At 43.6% G+C, this 21,691-nt stretch overlaps 1 protein-coding gene and 1 long non-coding RNA gene across 5 annotated transcripts in view; one reads left to right on the top strand and one right to left on the bottom strand.

Moving 5' to 3' along the window:
- The window catches only part of Kyat3 (kynurenine aminotransferase 3), a 44,506-nt gene extending 43,789 nt beyond the window's left edge, over positions 1-717 (bottom strand). The window contains exon 1 of one of the 4 annotated variants that reach the window (XM_034501476.2): positions 580-717. The gene's annotated coding sequence lies outside the window, so the exon portion shown is untranslated. The remainder of the gene's footprint in view (positions 1-579) is intronic. The other 3 variants (XM_076933328.1, XM_034501474.2, XM_076933329.1) reach the window with 3 other exon arrangements.
- A 93-nt stretch (positions 718-810) lies between these two features.
- LOC143442148 (uncharacterized) lies at positions 811-10,244 on the top strand. Its single transcript, XR_013110160.1, has 3 exons — positions 811-4,380; positions 5,583-5,704; positions 6,737-10,244. It is a non-coding gene; the product is annotated as an uncharacterized LOC143442148 (long non-coding RNA).
- The last annotated feature ends 11,447 nt before the right edge of the window (positions 10,245-21,691 follow it).

Here is a 21,691-nt window from a genome sequence, read left to right as displayed (position 1 = left end):
GGAAAAGATAAACTCTAGCTTCTGGTTTAACTGCAATAGTTTCCCTTATCAACCTTGAACTTTTGCTTTCCCCGGGCTAAGGAGGTAGCACAGTTAGCAGGGACCAAACTCTGGGTTCCAACCAAGGCACGGAATAAAGCCAGCAACGGTGGTGCACACCTCTAATCTTAGCACTGGGTATGTGGGTGTGCGTGTCGGGGGTGTGGGAGTGGAGGTAGGAAGATTAAAAAGTTCCTTTGCTACATAACTACTTTGAGAACAAGAGACTGTCTCAAAAAACAAACACAAAAATCTATCACGGATGAACTGAAGTCAGTATTGCCCTTGCAAGAGTGCTTTCTAAATACCCCAAACCACACGATCAAGAGTAAAACGGACAAGGGAGGACTGGGGTCCAGTTATCTCAGAGCCCTTCCTTCTCCAAAGAAAAGCCTGTCAACCACAAGGTAAACTCCACAGTCTCCTCTGAGGTCCGACCATGAGCGCTTCTCCAGCCCGCCGACCTCCCTTTGGCTCCCGGCTCCGCTAACTCCGTACGCCCCGGGCCGCGTCACCGCGCACCACGTCCCGCCCGCTTACGTCGTTCTCCTGGTTCGAACGCGCCCCTGGCCTTAGTCCGGAGATGGCTAGGTGTCGCAGGGGTCCCTGGCGAAATGCACACGGGGATCCAGACGCAGAGAGCAGCTGGGACCCTCTCGTGGGTAGAGGGGGCGGGGTGGAGGCGGTGCTTGGCTCTGGCCGGGGATTGGCTCCGGCGTCAGGGTTAAGGGTTCGGATTGGCTGCGGAGTTCTCCAATCGTGGAGCGCACCGTGAGAGTGCCAGCCAAGCTCCCAGGCTAGGGGACGGGGCGTGGCCTTGGTTGAGTATCCAGGATAAAATGAAAGTGTGCGACTGTTTGGAGCAGGACTGGTTTTTAAAACTTTGCTTCCTGGATTTGAAGCAAGTATCAGGTGATAGACTTGAAGATGCTTAGGAGCCCGTCCTGTGCAGTGTGCAAAAGGACTTGTAGCTGTTTATGTGTTCCCTCTGATGGGCCGAGAGGAGAGAGAAGGACACTTTCCTTCGGAACTGTAAAGTGATGCAGGACCTAATGGGCGGAGGAAGCGACACTGAAGCAGGAAGACACTTAGTAAAGTGGAGGAGGAAATCCGGACTAGGAGGAAAGGATGGGCGCAGAGGCACTGCTTGGGGGCCGGGCGGGGCCGGGGGCGGCGAGGTGAGTTTCTGTTAGGAGCACAGCTTGGGGGTTAGATTTTCTTCCCCTTGCTTTGAAAGGAGTCGAGGTATTGGAGGTCATGAGAGTGGCTGAACGCTGTTCTCATGCCTGCAGGAAAGAGCAAACGCAGGTGGCTTTGTTTGGGAGCCCTGTCCTTGCTACAGTGAGCCAGCCGCCTCTGTGCTTTGTCATGAACACTAAATGAGCTGACCCCCAGTAGGTGAGAAGAATTTTTTTCCCCCTAAGATATAGGGGAGAGAGGGTTTGGGAAAGTCCAAAGCAATTATGGCTACTTCTGTGGGAAGAGAGCAGAGGGGCAGACTGGCAAGGGCTGTCTCTCGTGAGAGCAGAGGGAATAGCAGAGAAAACCTTGTGAGTTATAAAGAAAAACCGGTGGCTGCAGGTGTGTGTGTTTGTGTGTGTGTGTGGTGTATGTGGTGTGTGTGTGTGGGTGTATGTGTGTGTGTGTGGAGGGGTGTATGTGTGTGGGTGGGTGTATGTGTGTGTGTCCTGTGAATTGGAACAGCCTGGAAGTTTAGGGTAGAAGGGGAGGAGGGCTTGAGGGCCCTGTGTCTCTGGTAGGCACCTTGTATCTCAATAGGCAAGTGGCTTTTCCTGGCAGACAGAGGTTTCAGAGATCCCTGAGGAATGAGGATGAACTTTTGTCTCTCCCTGCAATTCTACAGTGGAGCTTGAGGTGAGACAAGACTTCATTTTGAACCAAGTCAGTTGGCCTGCCCACCTTTGGGATTCTTGGAAATTTCCTTTTTGGACTTTAAACTCAGGATGCTCCAGAGTGGCTTCATCTGCAGTTGGTGTTCTGTTGATATTGCTGGGGTTGAGTTGGGGACCATCACAGTTCATTCTGAAGGTTTTTGAGGTTAAGTGGCTGCTTGGTCCCTTTTCTTTTTTCTTTCTTTTTTTTCTTTTCTTTTTTTTTTTTTCTTTTTTTGTTTCACATACCATTACAGTAAGTGGCTAGTTTCTTATTTCAAAACACAGCATATATTTCATGAACACTGTGTTCCTGGTTTCTGATAGAATGAAACTGGCCACATGATGGAAGGCCGCCTTTATCGCTTCTTTGATTTGTGGTTTCCTTGCTAGTTAGAATGTCATTTTGGAGCAAAACATGGGATTTACAAGTTGACGTTTTTTCATTTTTTGTTTGTTTGTCATTTTGGTTTTAAGATAGTATCTATCTCACTGTTTTCACTACTTAACCCATTGCCCCCAAGTCAGACACCCTCCTGCTTCAGCCTCTGAGCGCTAAGGGACACAGGCATGCAATCCCTTGCTCAGCTTGTAAGTTGTAGAGCATATATAGGCTTTTTCTTTACCCCTAGACCTGAGCAAAAGAATGAAGGTTCACTAGTTTCAGAAAGCAGAACTGAATGTAAGATTTCAGGCCTTCACTGCCCCGGGATACATTCTGGGAGTACATTATCCCTGAGTCAGAGGACACTTGCTGGATTAACATTCCTCAAGCCTCAGGGAAGAGAACCCACCTGTGGGTGGGGAAGGCCCAAAGCAGGAAGACACATTCCTGACCACAAAGAAAAATGCAAGTCATCTAGGTGAGACTGAGAAATAGTTGAGCAAGTGACAGGGCAAGACCACATTTTGAGAAGAATGAGTATACAAAGTGTTTTCCACATGACCCTGATTCACTTAGGTTGCGTTCCTCTGGAATTCTCTGCTATTTTTATGTTATATTTCCTTCACCCCCTCCTCACTCCCCTGGTTTGTGGTTTTCCATTTTAAAAACCCTTCTCAGACTGACTGGCTTTGTCAATTCAGCTCCTGCGTGAGTGAACGAATTGACCTTGGTCGGCCAACTCTCCCTAATAAACCTCTGCTGATTGCATCCAGGTACGGAGTCTTTTGATTTTTGGGTGGCTGTGACTTCCCGAGACTTGAGTAAGGGTCTCCCGAGTTTGGGGGTCTTCATTCAACATAGCCTTCCAGACATGGATCTGTGAGAACAAAATTTGAAAGCAGCATTGTAACAATAATAAAAACTCATGGTCAGCAAAGACCACCAACAATTTGTTAAATATAGTCATAATAAAAATATTAAGTCCCTCCAGGGGCAGGGTGACCCAAATGAGAAGGCATGTAAGGATGTGCCCAGACAAGTCCAAACAAGCCCAAGTGAGTAGTGGGCTATCTGGTGTTTACTTTTCTCTCCCCCTTTTCGAGAAGTCCAAGGTTTCATGGTCAAAAGTAACTAGTCATCCTGCCAGCTCACACGTAGCCGCTTCTGCAAGTTGCTGATGTTTGAAATATCCAATCATATGTAACCTTGCCAAATTTTCCCGCTCTCCCCAACCCCTACCCATAAATATCCCAAGTTTCCTGGGTTCTGGGTTGGAACCTCTGTCTCCTGCATGAGATATGTTCCGGCCTGAGGGCCCTCATCATTAAACCTCCTCTGCAATTGCATCAAGAAGGTTTCTCGTGTGTCCTTGGGGCATGCAGGTCCGGACTTGGGTGAGGGTCCCCTTGCGGGGCTCTTTCATTTTGGTGCGTTGGCCAGGAAATGCGCGACCCCAGGACCCACAACAACCCCTTGGAGGTAGGTCTGTATGAGTGGAGTGTGTCTGAGTGCAGCACTGCTGTCTTTGTCTCTGTGTTTTGGTTTCTGCTGTCTTTGTCTCTGTCTGTGTCTGTGTCTTGGTTTCGGTTTCTGGGGCAGCTGTCACTATAAGGACTTGGTGATTTCGGAAGCAGATGTGCATTTTGGGCCACAGGCTGCAACCCTGGGGGATGCCCTGGGGATCTGGGGGGAAGGTGCAAGACCCTTCCCCATCAGGAGATCTGACCGTCAGGTTTCAGAATGTAGGTGACGAAGTGCTCCTACTCGGGGAGAAGACGTGGAATCCTTCTCCATCTGGGGTCACATTTGGCTGGTGCTATCAGACCAAACGAGGTTAAGTGTGTTTGTCTGTGTTGTTTGTGCCGCCCGTGGTAGGGGTGAGCTATCTGTGTTTTCTGTGCCGCCCATGGCAGGGGTGAGCTATCTGTGTTGTTTGTTTTATATGTTCTTGGACTCTGACTGACGATCGTCTTTTCTTTCTTCTGGACTGAAACTACTGTGTAAAACATCCTGAGTTAAAAAGAGATAACATGACCACCAGCAGAAAAAGAGATAGAGCCGCTGGTGAGTGTTGCTACAGAGCAGTGAGACAGGCAGGTCCTGTTCCACAGCTTGTGGCCAAGAGAAAACTCTGTTCCTCTGCTGTTAGTGGAGGCTACGGAGGAGGCAGTGTGCAACAGCTACCTAATTTAGTGTGCGTGGCTGTGCAGGGGACCCCGAGGTCACTGCTGTAACAAATCGGCAGCTTTCCACCTGCTGCCTATGAAGATAGGTAGAGCCCAGGTGATAAAAAAAACCTGGCGGAGGAGAGAGACATCGTCCTTGAGCCATGCTGGACAAAACAGCCGCAGCAAGATTATTCACCTGAGAGTTATAATTATTTTTTAAAAAAAAGAGAAAAAGAACTGGTTAGAACTGCTTACTTAATTTAGTTTAAAACTTACTTGTGAGACAGTCTCAATTTACACAAGAAAAACTGATAATTCGCCCTGCTCTGTGGCCAGGAGAAGGGCACCAGCTGAAAGAACCTTGAAAAGAACAGACTGTTTTCATAAGCAGCTCTTGGAAGGGGGCCAGCAGGTTTTGGGCTTCTGTAATAAGCGAGTTGATAGTGGTTTTTCCCAGTTTAATAAGTGAAGGAGTGCTTTTTTCCTAAATTACAGCTAAAAAGTTACAGGCTGTCCTGGGTCAGGAAGAAATAATATATATATGCTTCCATTTTGATAGACTTTCTAGCCATTGCTGTCTGAGATAATTTCATTATTTATATGAGACTTTCATCAAGATTTGGTTCAAAGATGAGAGTTCAGACAAGATAAAATTAAAGAAGTGGTGAGGACTTGTGCTTTTATGTTAGATATAACCATGTTTACTTTATCGTTCTTGTTGTGTATCACTCCTAAAACAAAATTCTAATCAGAAATAACTCTTTAAAAGGTTTTTATAAAACTATGACCAAAGTTTCTATTTTGTCAAAAGTTAAATTCAAATAAGTGTCATCTTAATAGTCCTTGCTGTGAAATGCTGTAGATAAGGCTATTCATTCTGATTTGGTTTCTTTCTTGGAGCTTCAGAAGTGAGCTCACATTACACCTGTGGACAATGTACTGTTTGCAGACTGAATTAGATTGTGGTCTCTAGTGTGATGTGAACAGCAGTCATGAAGCCTCACAGATACATTAGTCTGTGCAGAGTTCTAAGAGACTATTTACTGCTTTTACAGGTGATCAAAGCAATAAATAAGATAAGAGCCTTTCTTCCACAAGACCCTTGTAGGTTCTGGTCTTCAGGAGTGAAGAGCAAGAGAGGACACTGGAAAAAGAATGTTCCCTCAGACATGGGGATCCCATCAATTGATCAGGCTGTGGTCAACAGCGGGTTATAGAAGGTAAGGGACACCCAAAGGCCCATGACAGATCCCATTGATAGATCTTGAGAGAGCTACATGAGACCCCACTAATTTTAATCAAGACACACGAGGTTAAGCAGGGATCAGATAAGTTACCCACAGCCTTTCTAGACTAGCTTATAGAGACATTCTGTCAGCGTAGACAAGGCTTCAGAGGCTAGAGAGACTACAAGATGGGTCATTGAAAGATTTAGGAAGTATACTATATCAGTGAGAAAGGAAAAGAGTAGAAAAAGAAAAGAAAGATAAGATAGATGGGATCATAGACAGGATTAAAATTATTGATGGTAATAGCAAGTGAGAGAAGGTTTAGTGTAAGTCTAGAAGAAAGGAGTAGAGGAGAGGAATAGAGATAAGTTGCAGGGAAAGTCTAGAAGAAAGGAATAGAGAAGATAAAGATTTAGCGTAGAAGATAGAAGGTTTACTGTAAGTTGCTGTGAAAGTCTAGAGGAAAAGAGTGGAGAAGATAGAAAGTCTAGAGAAAGAGGAAGAAAAAGAAAGGTGACAGGAAAAGAATTTAAGTTGATAAAAGAGGTTGAGAGAGAGAAAGAAAGAGAAACAGAAAAGAGAAAAGAAAGAAAAAGGCTGAAAATATAAGTAAAAGAAAAGAGACCAGTGTACACATTACAAATAAAAAAGCCAGCTGCAGAGACCAAGAGTGCCCTAACAAATAGAAGCTAGGGCCAAGAAATCCCAGGCCTTGAAAAACACCCCAAATGGCGAAGATATTAGCTCTGTGTGAAGACAGTGATTAAGATAGACGGGGTTCTCCTCCAGGTCAATGGGCCAAAATATATTTATGGACTACCTGAAAAATGGTGGACTAAGAGATGGGCTGGGTATCCCATTCATTTATGGTCATCCTAGACTGTTCCTACCCTCTGTCGGGTTGAGACTTACTCCCCAGAATGGGGGCCCAGACGGGCTGCAACTAACTGACAAAAACTCACGGGTAGAGGAAAGGCTCCTCCTACTGACTCCAGCAGGGAGCCGAGGTAACGTGCTTTACAGATGGGAGCAGTTTTCTCCATGCTTGTCAGCGACAAGCCAGTGCTACTGTGGTGGACACAAATGTCATCTGGGCTGACTCCCCACCTCTGAGCTCGTCGGTACAGAGAGCAACCTTGGAACTTGGGGCTGACAAGAAGACCAACATCTGCATGGACAACAGGTATGCTTTTGCCACAACCCATGTCCGCAGGGCTACATACCAAGGGAGGAAACTCTGATGAAGCCAACAATTTGTGAGTACTCATTGCTCAGGACACCAAAAAGAGAGGAGAGTCAGTGGCCTGAGACAATAATCGGACAGATCAAGTGGCTTGATATGGGAACCTGTTCTGGTTGTGGGCCTAAGAGATGGCCTCACTTTAAAAAACAGAGTAAGAGAAAGAACTCAGATTGCTAGCCATCCTGCCAGATACTATCTAGAGGAAAAGAGACGATGGTGCACACAAGAAGGGAGAACTATACTCCCCAGAAAGCAAAGGATTTACCAGGCTAAATATACAGATGGACTCTTAAGATATAAGTACAACCAAGCAGCCAAGAGATTTAAAGCATATAATAGACCTCAGGTTTTGGGCTAGAGAAATAATAAGATAGTGTAGGATATGCCAGCAAGTAAAGGCTTATGAGACTTAGAGTGAATAAGAAAATACCTAGAAGAGAACAGCCTAGAATAGAAGTTTTCCTGAGGTTTTCAAGTGTCTGAGATAATTAGATCAGATAATAGCCTTGCCTTTGTTTCTAAGATAAGTCAGGAATTGTCAGAAATATTAGAGACTAATTAGAAGCTCCACTGTTTATACTGTCTCCAAAGTTCAGGACAAGAAGAGAAAATATACAGAACCCTAAAACTAATTGCCCTCTGGAACTGGCGCTGGCTGGAGATTGTCCCTTGTCCTTGTTCTACACCCAGAATGTCCCTCTTGTGTGAGAAATGATTTTTCAGGCTACTAAGAGACTATTCCTGGTGCTGTTGACCAACCGACCTCCTTGAAGTTCACCATCACCACCTGTGATTGATGCCAACTGGAGAAGATCCAGACATCTGAGTAACCCCCTGCTGTTTAAGACATCCCCCCACCTAGAGACACAGGGATAATGCTGCCTTGGAGGGTGGGACTTAGTGTGTGTACACCCAAGGTTAAATGACAACTTGTGATTCCAAAATTGAAATTGAAATGTGAATCTAGAGTTATATAGATTTGTTCCTTTTACAGTTTCTCTTTATTATATGTGTGATTATATGTATATGTAAAAGTCAGAGGACAACTTTGAAAGTGTGTTTCAAAGAAAAGGAAATGTTTTGAGACCCCTAGTCAATAGAATAGAGCCCAAGAAGCCCTGCTAACAGATGCTTAATGCCTAAGATTGATAAATGGTGAGCTTACAGTTCAAGATTAACCCTTTAGATATCTACTTCTGTCTTTGATGAGGTCAAAAAATTATTGCATACTTGTCCATCTAGTCTCCCAGGTTTATTACCACCCTGCAGGCACTTTTGAATGTGAGTTTGAGATACACCCTAGACGCTTCTGCAGAGAACCTATTTCTTTGACCCTAGCTATCATACTGGGATTTGGAGTGGCTGCAGGTGTGAGAACAGGTACTGCTACACTAATATAGACACCTCATTATTTCCAATAGCTAAGAGCTGCCATTGATATAGATTTGAGAGCCTTAGAACAATCAGTACTTCCCTCTCAGAGACTGTTCTGCAGAACAGAAGATTAGACTTGCTGTTTCTTAAAGATGGAGGACTGTATGCAGCCCTCAAAGAAGATTGTTGTTCTTATGCTGATCACACCGGGGTAGTCTGAGACTCAATGCAGAGACTTAGAGAAATGTTAGATAAAAGACAGAAAGAAAGAAGGACTCAACAAGGTTAGTCTGAGTCCTGGTTCGCCCACTCTCCTTGGATGACGACACTGCTCTCTGCTGTGGCTGGTCCCTTGATAATATTTTTTTTTACTTTTGTTTTTTGGCCCATGTGTGATAAATAGATTGCTAGCTTTTGTTAGAACTAAAATAGATACTGTTCAACTAATAGTGTTGAGACAAAGAGATGAGATTATAAGAGACAAGATAGAAGATACTGATCTTTAACTTTAAGATTAAAGTTATTTCAAACAAAAGGAGTAGGGAATGTGAGAACAAAATTTGAAAGCAGCATTGTAACAATAACAAAAACTCATGGTCAGCAAAGACCACCAACAATTTGTTAAATATAGTCATAATAAAAATATTAAGTCCCTCCAGGGGCAGGGTGACCCAAATGAGAAGGCATGTAAGGATGTGCCCAGACAAGTCCAAACAAGCCCAAGTGAGTAGTGGGCTATCTGGTGTTTACTTTTCTCTCCCCCTTTTCGAGAAGTCCAAGGTTTCATGGTCAAAAGTAACTAGTCATCCTGCCAGCACACACGTAGCCGCTTCTGCAAGTTGCTGATGTTTGAAATATCCAATCATATGTAACCTTGCCAAATTTTCCTGCTCTCCCCAACCCCTACCCATAAATATCCCAAGTTTCCTGGGTTCTGGGTTGGAACCTCTATCTCCTGAGTGAGATATGTTCTGGCTCGAGGGCCCTCGTCATTAAACCTCCTCTGCAATTGTATCAAGAAGGTCTCTCATGTATTCTTGGGGCGTGCAGGTCTGGACTTGGGTGAGGGTCCCCTTGTGGGGGTCTTTCAGATCCACTGCACAGTTCCCAGCTAAGCATCAGAAATCATGAACACAGGCAAGCTTCTGCTGGGTGAGAACCAGGTGTGAACACAGGCAAGCTTCTGCTGGGAGAGAACCCTGTGTGAACACAGGCAAGCTTCTGCTGGGGGAGAACCCTGTGTGAACACAGGCATGCTTCTGCTTGGGGAGAACCCTGTGTGAACACAGGCATGCTTCTGCTGGGGGAGAACCCTGTGTGAACACAGGCAAGCTTCTGCTGGGTGAGAACCCTGTGTGAACACAGGCATGCTTCTGCTGGGGGAGAACCCTGTGTGAACACAGGCATGCTTCTGCTGGGGGGAGAACCCTGTGTGAACACAGGCAAGCCTCTGCTGGGTGGGAACTGCTCTTTGATGAGGTGTTGGTCTCCTTCTCTCTGTGACTTTGCCTATGAAACTCTGGGTTCACATCTATAAGGACACATGTAAACTTTTAAGGAATGCTAACAGGCTAAAGATTCTCAGCCCCAGAGATTGTCCACGAAGGCTTTCCTCTTGCTCCCTCTGTCTGTCATGCTGTGCAACATCACTGTTTCAGGGCTATTTATACACTTGGGCCCTGAGGCAGTGTTAATACTTAAATCAACCCAGGTTCTCAGAGTTCTTAAATATAGATGATGATGAAACACTGTGAAAAGTAAAGCAGGAGCACAAGGATAAATGTACATCAAACTTCCGAAATGCTCTTGTAATGTGCAGTAGTTCAGCTGCAAACACTAAAGGAGAAGCATCAGAAAAGCAGTCTGGATGAGCTAGCTCTTGGGTTTAAAGCTTTGCATGTAGCATTTACTATGTCTTATGAACCCGTTTAGGCTCTGATGATGCTATGGTCAATAACAACAAAAAGACCACATTTCTATATATATGTAACATTTAATGTTATATTAAATATATATATTATTAAATATATATATAACATTTAATGTTATATTCCCCTATACATATATATATATATATTCTATATATATTCTATATATATAGAATATATATATATGTATATATATTATATATATAATATATATAATATATATAATATATATATATGTATATATTCTAGGGAAATGTATAGGGGAATATATTATATGTTATATATTATATGTTATATTCCCCTATACATAGATATATATAGGATATATAGATATATAGATATATGTATATAGATATATATATAATATATATATCTATGTATATAATATATATATATATATATATATTCTAGGGAAATGTATAGGGGAATATAACATTAAATGTTAATGCTCACAAGTAGTAATGAAAGTGATGGCCACTAGATGGCGTATGCTGCCGTCTGAATTTTAAGTATCTAATTGATGCTTTGAGCCAGGTAATAAATACTGTTTGTTGAGTTAGAGAAACATCACTAAAGATGTGTTTGGATGGTGTCTTACTTTGGGTTTTACTGCTGTGAACAGACACCATGACCAAGGCAACTCTTATAGAGGACAACATTTAATTCGGACTTGCTTACAGGTTCAGAGGTTCAATCCATTATCAAGGCATGGCAGCATCCAGGCAGATGTGGGACTGGAGAAGCTGAGAGTTCTACATTTTCATCCAAAGGGAGACAGGAGGAGACTTCCAGACAGCTAGGACAAGGGTATTAAAGCCCATGTCCACAGTGGCACACTGACTCCAATAAAGCCACTCCTAACAGTGCCCCTCCCTGAGCCAAGCATACACAGACCATGCCAGACAGACTTGGTAGAGTATCCCTCTTCCTGTCTCTTCCCTCCTATTTTGGATTCTTTTCTTACTTCCTTTTCTCTACTGCTTATCTGGTCAGTGAATATATTTAAGACATGCTAGGGAGATGTGACAACCTATGGACTAAGGCAGCTCCTTTCTAAATCAGAAAAAGCCACCCCTCTCGTCTAGGGCATTTAGTTTTCTGTGACTATGTATTTATTATCTTTATTCACTATTAGACAGTTACCTATTCCCAATTCTTTTAAATTTATTTATTTATTTATTTATTTATTTAATGTGTAAGAAGGTTGGCCTGCATGTATGTATGTATGTATGTATGTATGTATGTGTATCATGTACATGTGTGATGCCCATGGAGGTCTGAAGGAGGCATCAGATCCAATGGAACTGGAGTTAGAGATGGTTGTAAGCTACCTCATGGGTGCTGGAACTCAAACCTAGATCTCCTGGACAATCAGCCCATGTGCTTAACTCCTGAACTATCTAACCCTACTTTCCAGTTCATGTTGCTGTTCGACAGAGTTCTGAATAAATAATCCCCGTAGCACAGGCGACTGTGCTTGCATGTGTGATCTTACGTAACTTCCTAGGGAGACTGTTTCTGGCCTAATCTGGGAAGAGCTCTGTAATACAGTGTGGGAGAGTGTGTTGTTCATTTCTTTGCGGATTTGCAGCTAAATATTTCATTTTTTCTCTAGTCATTGTAACTTTTGATTTCTAGTTGCTCATTAGTTGTGTATAGAAATGATTGAAGTTTATTTTCTGTTTGTTGACTGAGATGGCTAGGGTTGTGTGTGTGTGTGTGTGTGTGTGTGTGTGTGTGTGTGTGTGTAATATGTGTGATGTATGTGTTTCCAGTGAGAATGTACAGGTGTGTATGTGTAGATATGGAGGCCAGATGTCAACACTGTGTATCTACTTCCCCATTGCTGGCCACCTTAGTTTTTGACACAGACTTTCTCATTAAATCTGGATTTATATAACTGGCTAGACTGGCTGGCCAGTAATCCCCAAGTGCTTGTCTGTCTTTGCTCCACCTTCCCCAGAGGTGGGATTACAGATGTGTGCTCTCTTTTCCACTTGTAGATGTTGGGGATCCAAACTCAGGTCCTCATGCTTAGATGGCAGGCACTTTACTTACAACCATCTTCCATTCCCTGGGATTTAATATTGTCGTCTTGACAGGATCTAGAATCACTCGAGAGACAAGTTTCTAGATATGGCTTTATTGAGGTAGTTGATATGGTTGGACCCTCCCTATGTGTGAGTTGCACCATGCATAGGCTGGGGGTACCAAACTGCAGAAGAAGGGAAACCTGAATACCAGCATTCATCTCTCTGCTTCTTGGCTGCAGATGCAATGCAATATAACCAGCCACGCTTGCATTTCCCTACCAATCCCTATCAATTCGACTGAACCCATAACTGAGAGCTAAAATAAAACCTCCTCCTCCTCTTGTTCACCCGTGTTCCCACTTATAACCCACTCCCCCCTTTTTGAGACAGAGTCTCATTATGTAGCCTTAGCTGGCCTGGAACTTGCTAAATAGTCCAGGCTGGCTTTGAGTCTGAGATTTGGGTGCCTCTTCCTCCCAAGTGCTGTGATTAAAGGCCCTAACACTATGTCCAGCTCTGGTGGTTTGAATAGGACTCATGTATTTGAATACTTGGCCCATAAGGGAGTGGCACTATTTAGGAAATGTGGCCTTGGAGTGGCTGTGGCCTTGTTGGATGAAGTGTGCCACCCTGGGGGCAGAGTTTGAGGTCTTCTATGCCCAAGCTATACCCAGCGAGGTACCCAGCCCCCTGCTGCCTGGGGATCAAGATGTAGAACTCTTAGCAGCTCTTTCTCCAGCATCATGTCTGCCTACATGCCACTGTATTTCTCACCATGACAATAATGGACTAAACCTCTGACACTGTAAGCCAGCCCCAGTTAAATGTTTTCTTTTCTAAGAGTTTCTGTGGTCATGGTGTCTCTCCTGGTAATAAAATCTTTCTTTATAATTTTTTTTTTTTTGAGACAGGGCTTCTCTGTGTAGCCCTGGCTGTCCTGGAACTCCCTCTGTTGACCAGGCTGTCCTCAAACTCAGAAATTTGCCTGTCTCTGCCTCCCAAGTGCTGGGATTAAAGGTGTGAGCCACCACTGCCCGGCCTTTTAAAATTTTGTATTTACTTATTTACATCCTGCTCACTGACCCCTTCCAGTCACCCCTCCTACAATTCTTCCTCTGTCCCCCCTCCACTCTCCTCTGAGTGGGTGGGAACCCCTGGGTGTACACACACACACACACACACACACACACACACACACACACACACACACATACACCCTGGCACTTAAAGTCTCTGCAAGGATAGGTGCCTCCTCTCCCTCTGAGGCCAGACAAGGCAGACCAGCTAGTAGACTATATCCTATGTACTGGCAACAGCTTTTGGAATAGCCCTTGTTCCAGTTGTTCAGGACCCATATGAAGACCAAGCTGCACATCTGCTACATGTGAGGCCTAGGTCCAGCCTGTGTATGTTCTTTGTTTGGTGGTTCAGATGCTAAGAGCCCCAAGGGTCTAGGTTAGTTGAATCTATTGATTTTCCTGTGGAGTTTCTATCCCCTTCAGGGCCCACAATCCTTCCTCCTATTCTTCATAAGAGTTCTTAAACTCCATCTACTGTTTGGCATCCATCTGTGTCTGTCTGAGTCAACTGATGGGTGAAACCCCTCAGAGGACAACTTGCTCCCATCTGCAAGCATAACAAAGTATCATTAATAGTGTCAGGGATTGGTGTTTGCCCATGGGATGGGTCTCAAGTTGGGCTGGTCATTGGTTGGTCACTTCCTCAGTGTCTGCCCCCTCCCCCATGACTGCATTTCTATTACACAGGATAAATTGTGGATGGGTTGGTGTCTTTATCACTCTACTGGGGTTCCTTCCTGGCAGGGGGGTGGCCTCTTCAGGTCCCATATCTCCAGTGTAGCAATAAAATCTTAAGACACCAGATAAGCTTTCTTTTCTTAAATTGCTTCTGCTAAGTATTTTGTCCCATCAAGGAGAAAAGTAACTAACACATTGACCTTGTATCTTCTGGCCTTGGGAAATTCACTAATCAGTTATAAGAATAATACATAGATTCCCTGGGATTTTCACACAAACACATATGAACAGCAAACAAAGACAGCTCCATTTTACCCCTGCTTACCCACATGCCTGTCGGATCTTTTCTTGTGGTACTGTATGTCATAGTTAGAGTTCTATTGCTGTGAAGAGACACCATGACCACAGCAACTCCTATAAAGGAAAACATTTCATTGGGGCTGGCTTACAGCTCAAAGGTTTAGTCCATTATTAGCATGGTGGAAAGCTTGACAGCACACAGGTAGACATGGTGCTGGAGAAGCTGAGAGACCTATATCTGGATTGGCAGGCAACAAGAAGAGAGAAAGACCATTGGACCTGGCTTGAGTTTCTGAAACCTCAAAGCCCCATCCTCTCCCTCAGTAACACATTTCTTCCAACAAGGCCATACCTCCTCCAACAAGGTCATAGGCCCTAATCTTTTCAAATAATGACAATCCCTATGAGCCTATGAGGGGGCTGTTTTCATTCAAACCACTGCACTACTAAGACAATCAGTGTAGAGCACCATGCCTTCCTCCAGGCTGGGGTTATGGGGGTGGGGCTGGGTGCCACTACATAACAAATATGTGATTGACAATGTTCAATGAGATGATGGGAAAGATGCAATTAATGTATAGCAGTGAGTGTGCTAACCAGAGAGAGTCACAACCAGAGATGTGATGGCAGGGACAGGTGACAGGGCTGAAGGATTCCCCCCAGGCTCAGGGCAACAACAATGGAGGCCAAAATAAGAAAAGGTTCACTTTCTGAATTGGACCTCTTTGAGGACCATTGTGGTCTAAGATGATACTGGAGGTCATATTGGTGTCTGTGGTCAGTGCTTCTGCCCCAGGCCATGATGAAGCCTGAGAACCATCTGGACAAATGCAGTCTGTGTTGATAGCAGATGTCTTGGTGATGTCCTTGGGCTTGGCTGCCTCCAGAGACCATGTTGATGTGAGTGGCATGTGTAGCTACCAGAGACTGTGTTGAAGCCTGTGGTTCAGATGTGACTAGGGGCAGTGTTTGTTGATGTCTGCTGCCTGTGTTACCATGGTATCCCATGGGGATGTTCGTGGTCTGAGCTGCTGTCTGAAACCATGCTGATGGCAACTCCTCCCTGGTAGACAAAAAGCAACACGGGCTGAAGCATAGGCATCAGAGAGTTAGCCCCACCCCTTTCAGGAGAGCTGGCACTGCTCTGAGTTGGCCCACAGCACTGTAGGGAGTGGTGTAGTCAAGGGGGAGCTGGCCCTGCCCCTCACTAGCCAGTGCATGGTTCTCCTCAGTTGATGGCTTCTGCTGTGGACACAGGCCGAAAAAGAGTCATCCTTTCTTGGGGAATTGGCCACCATAAATCAACCATGTCCTGTGAGTATATGGACAACACAAAATGAGCTTGTTACACCCTTTCTTTTCTTTTCTTTTCTTTTCTTTTTTTCTTTTTTTTGTTGCAGGGTAGATATAGGAGGACTGAAAGGTGAGCACAATTTAGGTGCATGATGTGAGATACCCAACTAATAGAATGGTGTGGGGGGACAGGGGACAGAGATCCAGTGTCATGTTGAATATGCAATGTAAGAATGGGAACCCTTGTGTTTTTCCTAGGTTAGAGTGGCAAACATTTAGTTTCTCATTAAGTATGATGGTGTGTGGGCTTTTGGTAGCTTCACTTTATTGCTTTACACAGTTGACATCTGGCCAGGTGTGGTGGTGCACGCCTGCAATCCTGCCATTGTAATTGAAGCATTGGTAAAAATTTGAGGATAGCCTGGGCTATGTAACAAGACCCTATCTTACAACAACAACAACAACAACAACAACAACAACAACAACAACAAACTTTAACCATCCCCCAAACCTCAAACAAATGAAACAAAAGAGGAGGAGATTTGCACAGCTCTGGGATTTTATCGTTCAGGATTTTTATGTAGCTGTTTGTGGAACTCAGCATTTTGTTTTGGCTTCCAAAGCTTTCAGTGTAGTGAATTACATGGTTTTGCTTCAGCATTTATTCTTGGATAAATCCCACCTGGTGCAAGTAAATTATTTTGATAAATTCCTAGGTTTTGTTGGCTAATATTTGGCCATGGAGTTCATCATCTAAGTTCACAATGGATGAACTGTGGGTTTCTCTGATTTGTACTGTTTTTGACTGGTTTTGTATTAAGACAATGGTGTTCTCATAGAATGATTAGGAAATTCTTCCTCTTGTATTTTCTGAAAGAAACTCTGTAGGATTTATATAATTTCCTCTTTACAGGCACAGTAAGAGAAAACCTTCTGGATATACGTTTATACTATATGTATGTATATATACATATATATGTACATAATATAATATATTATATATATTATAAATCTTATATCTTGAGCTTTTGTAATTCAAATGATCTCTTTATTCTACAAGAGTGTGACAGTTAATAATATTGATTACCAACTGGACAAGATCCAGACTCACTCACGAGACACACCTTTGACACGCCTGTGAGAGAATGTCTATATTGAGTAAATGGAGGTAGGAGGACAACCCTCTCTATGGACAGACAATCTCATGAGCTGAAGTTTCTGACTGAATAAAAGAAAAAAATTGATTGAACCATCAGCATCTATCACTCTCACTGTGGATGCAACATGACAAGTGTCCTCACACTTCTGTCACCATGATATCCCCACCATGATGGACACTCCTCTCAGACTGTGAGACAGAATAAACCCTTCCTTCCTTTAGTTGATTTTTTTTTTGGGGGGGGGGGCGCGTATTTTGTTGTAGCCATCAGGGAAGTAACAGATATACTTTTAGATTTATGTTTTCATTGAGAAATTAGTTTACTTGTCTAAACTGTTAATGGTATTCACATGGAGTTGTCAGAATTTTAAAAATGTTCTTTGTTGATCACAAACTGTTTATGCTTTTTATTGCACATATTCATTATACATGGTGTTGTGTCATATGCAAATATATTCATCTAAAAATATCTTGCATGTTTGCCATCCATTCCCTCAACTCTTCTTTTTATGCTTTCATGCCCCCTTCCATTTGTTCCTTTTGTTTCACTAGACATATGTGTATGTGTATATATACATATATATGTATAAATACACACACACACACACACATATGTGTGTGTGTGTGTGTGTATGATTTCTTCTTTTACCCAGTGGTCATTGAGTAAAAACTTGTTCAGTTTCCATGAGTTTATAGACCTTCTGTTGTGTCTGTTGTTGTTGAAGTACAGTTTTTTAATCCATTGATGTTGAGATATATTAATGTATGAGATTGTTAGTCCTTGTTATTTTGATGTTGGTGGTGGTGTGTGTGTATGTGTGTGTGTGTGTGTGTGCGCGCACACACACATTTCTCTTCTTTTGGTTTTACAGTGAAATTATTAACTTCTTGTGTTTTCTTGGGTGTAGTTACCTTACTTGTGTTGCACTTTTTCTTCTAGAATGCTCTGTAGAGATGGATTAGTGGAAAGATATTATTTAAATTTGATTTTTTTCCATGGGGAAAAATAGGGATATCTTGATTTCCCTGTCTATGGTGATTGAAAGTTTAGCTGGTATAGTAGTCTGGCTCACATCTGTGGTTTCTTAGGGTCTGTAAGACATCTACTCAGGCCCGTCTGGCTTTTAGAGTCTCTGTTGAGAAGTCTGGTGTGATTCTGATAGTTCTGACTTTAAATGTTACTGGACTTTTTCCCCTTGCAGCTTTTTATATTTGTTCTTTGTTCTGTATATTTGGTGTTTTGATTATTATGTGGGTAGAAGATTTTCTTTTCTGGTCTAGTCTAATTGCTTTTCTGTAAGCTTCTTGTACATTTATAGTCATCTCTTTATGTTAGGGAAGTTTTCTTGTATGATTTTGTTGAAGATATTTTCTAGCCTTTAATCTGAGAGTCTTCTCTTTGTTCTATTCCTATTAATTTTAAGTTTGGTCCTTCCATAGTGCCCTAAATTTCCTAGATGTCTTGTGTTAGAAACTTTTATGACTTTGAGCCTTGACCCTTAAAAATAGAAACTGATATACAGAATACATTGAAAGCAAATTGAAGGGGACAGTTCTGATGATAAGGCCTTGTTCCCCAATAAGTTCTTGGTTTGTCAAGAAAGCCATGGGCCAATTGCTGGGTGGAAAGTACAGGAAGGACTTCTGAGTCTCAGGATTAAAAGGCAAGGAAGGAGAGGGTCTTTTCTGCCATGATTTGGAGGAGGAAGAATGCAGCAACCATGTGAGGTCTTGGGGGGCGGGGGAGCTGGGGCCTGTTGTCTCTGCTAGAGGTGGGTGGCCAAGGATGTTTGGCAGGGGCTAAGGTGGGACTAGCCATTGAAGTTAGGACAATAGAGAGACTGAGATAATAAATTGGCAAGGACATGCTTTTCCAGGCAGGAGATAGTAATTTTGTAAAGTAACAAACTGTATGTGTGTGTGTGTGTGTGTGTCTTTTATCTGCAGATTCAAGGGAAGCTGGGAAGGGACTGGTAGCATGCCTTAGTTCATGGAGCAGAGATGGGTAGAACAAAATAGAAGCCAGGTGGGAGCTATAGCTGGTAGCTTGCCAGGTCCCAGAGCAAAAGGTAGTAGCATAAAACTACCCACTACAGCAAATGAACCAGGTATCAAGTACATTTAAAAAAAAAAAAAACACTTTGATTGAAGTAGAACAGGAATGATAACATAAATATACATCAATCTCCTGAAATACTCTTCTGATGCATTGTAATCCAGCAGTAAACACTCAGGGAGAAGTACAGGACGTAGAGTGGGGAAGATAAAACCCTATTATACGATGCTCACGTGTAAAGCTTTGCATGTAGCATTTTCTATGGGGCAGGATGCCCTTTAGATTCTGATGGTGCTGTGGTGAACAACAAAAACAACAACAACAATGACAACAACTAAAAGACAACTAAAAAAGACTAGGTCAGACAGGTCTCACATTCTAGGCAAGTACACACAATTAATGTTAACACTCACAGGTAGTAATGAAAGTGAAAGCCACTAGATGGTGCATTTTGCTGTCTGAATTTTATGAATCTAATTGGTACTTTGAATCAGATAATGCTGTTGAGTTGGAGACACATCGATAGAGAAAGATGCGTTTGGATGGATTTGGTAGGTTTTCACTCTTCCTATCTCTTGCCTCCTATCTTTAATTCTTTTCTTCTACTGCTTGTGTGTTCAGAGAATGTAGTTAACACATGCTAAGGAGATGTGATGGCTTGGTGCATGGGTGAGTAAATATCTCCTTCCTAAGGAAGAAAGAGCCTCCCCTCTATTCTTAGGGCATTTTCTGTGATTATGTGTTTCTTATCTTTATTGACTATTAGAGAGCTACCTATTCCAAATTCTTTTAAATTTATGTATTTCTTTATTTTATGTGTAAGAATGTTTGGTCTGCATGTATGTATGTGTATCATGTACATGCCTGGTACCCACGGAGGTCTGAAGGAGGCGTCAGATCCCATAGAACTGGAGTTAGAGATGATTATAAGCCACCTCATGGGTGCTGGGACTCAAACCTAGGTCTCCTAGTAGATCAGTCAGTGTGCTTAACTACTGAACCAACTAGCTAGTTCTTACTTTCCAATTCATGTTGCTGTTAAATAGAGTTCTGAATAAATAATCCCTGTAGCACAGGCAACTGTGGTTGTGTATGTGATCTTACCTAACTTCCTAGGGAGAATGTTTATGAACTAAGCTGAAAAGATCTCTGTAATAAAATGTGGGAGAGTGCACTGGGCATTTCTTTTAGGCTCCCCTGTCTTCTGCGCCTTCTGCTACAAGGGTAGGAGCCTGGGGTGTGTATATGAACAGCAGACAAGTGTTTGACACTGTGAATTTGCTGCCACATTTCTTCCCTTTCCATTGAGATAAAAGGCTGTTCCATGTTGCAAGACCTATTTTGGTGTCCACAGGCACCTAGGCAATGAAGCCACACACCTTTGTCACTTCAGTTCCACTACACTCAGGAAGGACTAACTGTACAGAAGGGGTCTGAATCACCTTTACAGAGACTGTGTGCTTAGTAAAAATTATGTTAGTATTGTAGAGACTTTGAAGGCAGCTTATGACATCCTGAAACTAAGTTTTCATCACAAAGAAGACCCCCCCACCAGAGGAACAAAGGAGAGGTGTGGGTCTGTAGCTTGCGTGTGGGCGTGGCTCCTATTGGCCTGAGTTGTGAATCCTGCATGTCTGTCCCCCAGGAGGCTGGATCTGTGGCTCAGGGAGCAGAAGCGCGGGAATTTGACTAAGTTTACTCGACGCTAAGCCAGGCGGACACTGGGCTATGAGAAGCCCCCAAGCTCCACTCTGGGCGTGGGGAGATCTCAGTCTGAGACTCACGGGGGCAGAGCTCTCAGGTGGGGACTCCTGGGCAAGAAGGCATGTGGGGATCGACTAGTCTCAGACCCCTGGACTCCCAGGTGCCGTTTGGAGCCATGGAAGAGTTAAGACTAGGGTCATATGGGATGGACCGGCCTGCAGCCTACGGGACGAGGGAGAAAAGCTCCGGCTGTGCCTGGTCACAACTTGCTTGCCTGGGTCATAGCTGGCTTGGCTAGCTTGCTTGAGTTGGTGGGCTCTGTGGCTGGAATGTAGAGAAGTCCTTGGCAGGAGATTAGACAGGACTCAGTAGTCAAAGGCCCCCTTCATGGTTCTCCACCGCAGGTCCCAAAGTCCATGGTTTTAAAAGGTTTATTGTCATGGCAGAAAGTAAATGAAGCTGTACCCCATTGCTCTCAGGGCGGGCCTGAGGTTAAATACATTTTGTAGGAGGAGGGTCTGGGAAGGAATGCTTAATTGGCTACGCCCTCTGGCCTTGGGTAACTCATTAATATGGAGATCTCTTGAGGCTCTGCAGCCTGTAATCACACCCTCTGCCTGTGGAGGGGCTGGTAGGAGCATTGCTCTATGTGACTGAAAGGCATGGATCAATGGATCAATGGAGGTCTTTGGCCTCCTGTCAGGAGCCTGGAGTCTGGGAGTGTGTTGAAATGTATGCTGTACCTTGCAGGGATACCTGTTGGGTCTCTGGCCATCTCTAGCCAGTGTTAAACGAGAAACCATGCTATTCTTTTATGGCCCACTGCCCCGCAGAGAGGAAATAAGAGACAAAGACAGGAGATAGAGGACTAGGGAGAAGGGAAGGTGTTTGCCCCAGCCCTTTGGTCCTCGGGCATAGGGGGTAAAAAGGTCCCCACCTTCTACTACAACAGACTCCAGGAGTCAGGTGAGAAGAAGAAACAGATTTGTTTATTGCAGGATTGAGGTATGCGTTTATATCCACACTCAACTGGTCCACCATATCTCACCCTTGATTGCTGATATCGACTGATTGGCTGGCCTTGTCATGAGCTTTGTTGTCATTTGTCCCCATGTGCCAGAAAAATCTCAG

This window comes from Arvicanthis niloticus, chromosome 4 (genome assembly GCF_011762505.2).
Source record: "Arvicanthis niloticus isolate mArvNil1 chromosome 4, mArvNil1.pat.X, whole genome shotgun sequence".
Taxonomy (NCBI): Eukaryota; Metazoa; Chordata; class Mammalia; order Rodentia; family Muridae; genus Arvicanthis; species Arvicanthis niloticus.
Note: the sequence above shows the minus strand (reverse complement) of the source record. Positions and strands in the feature narration are given on the sequence as shown.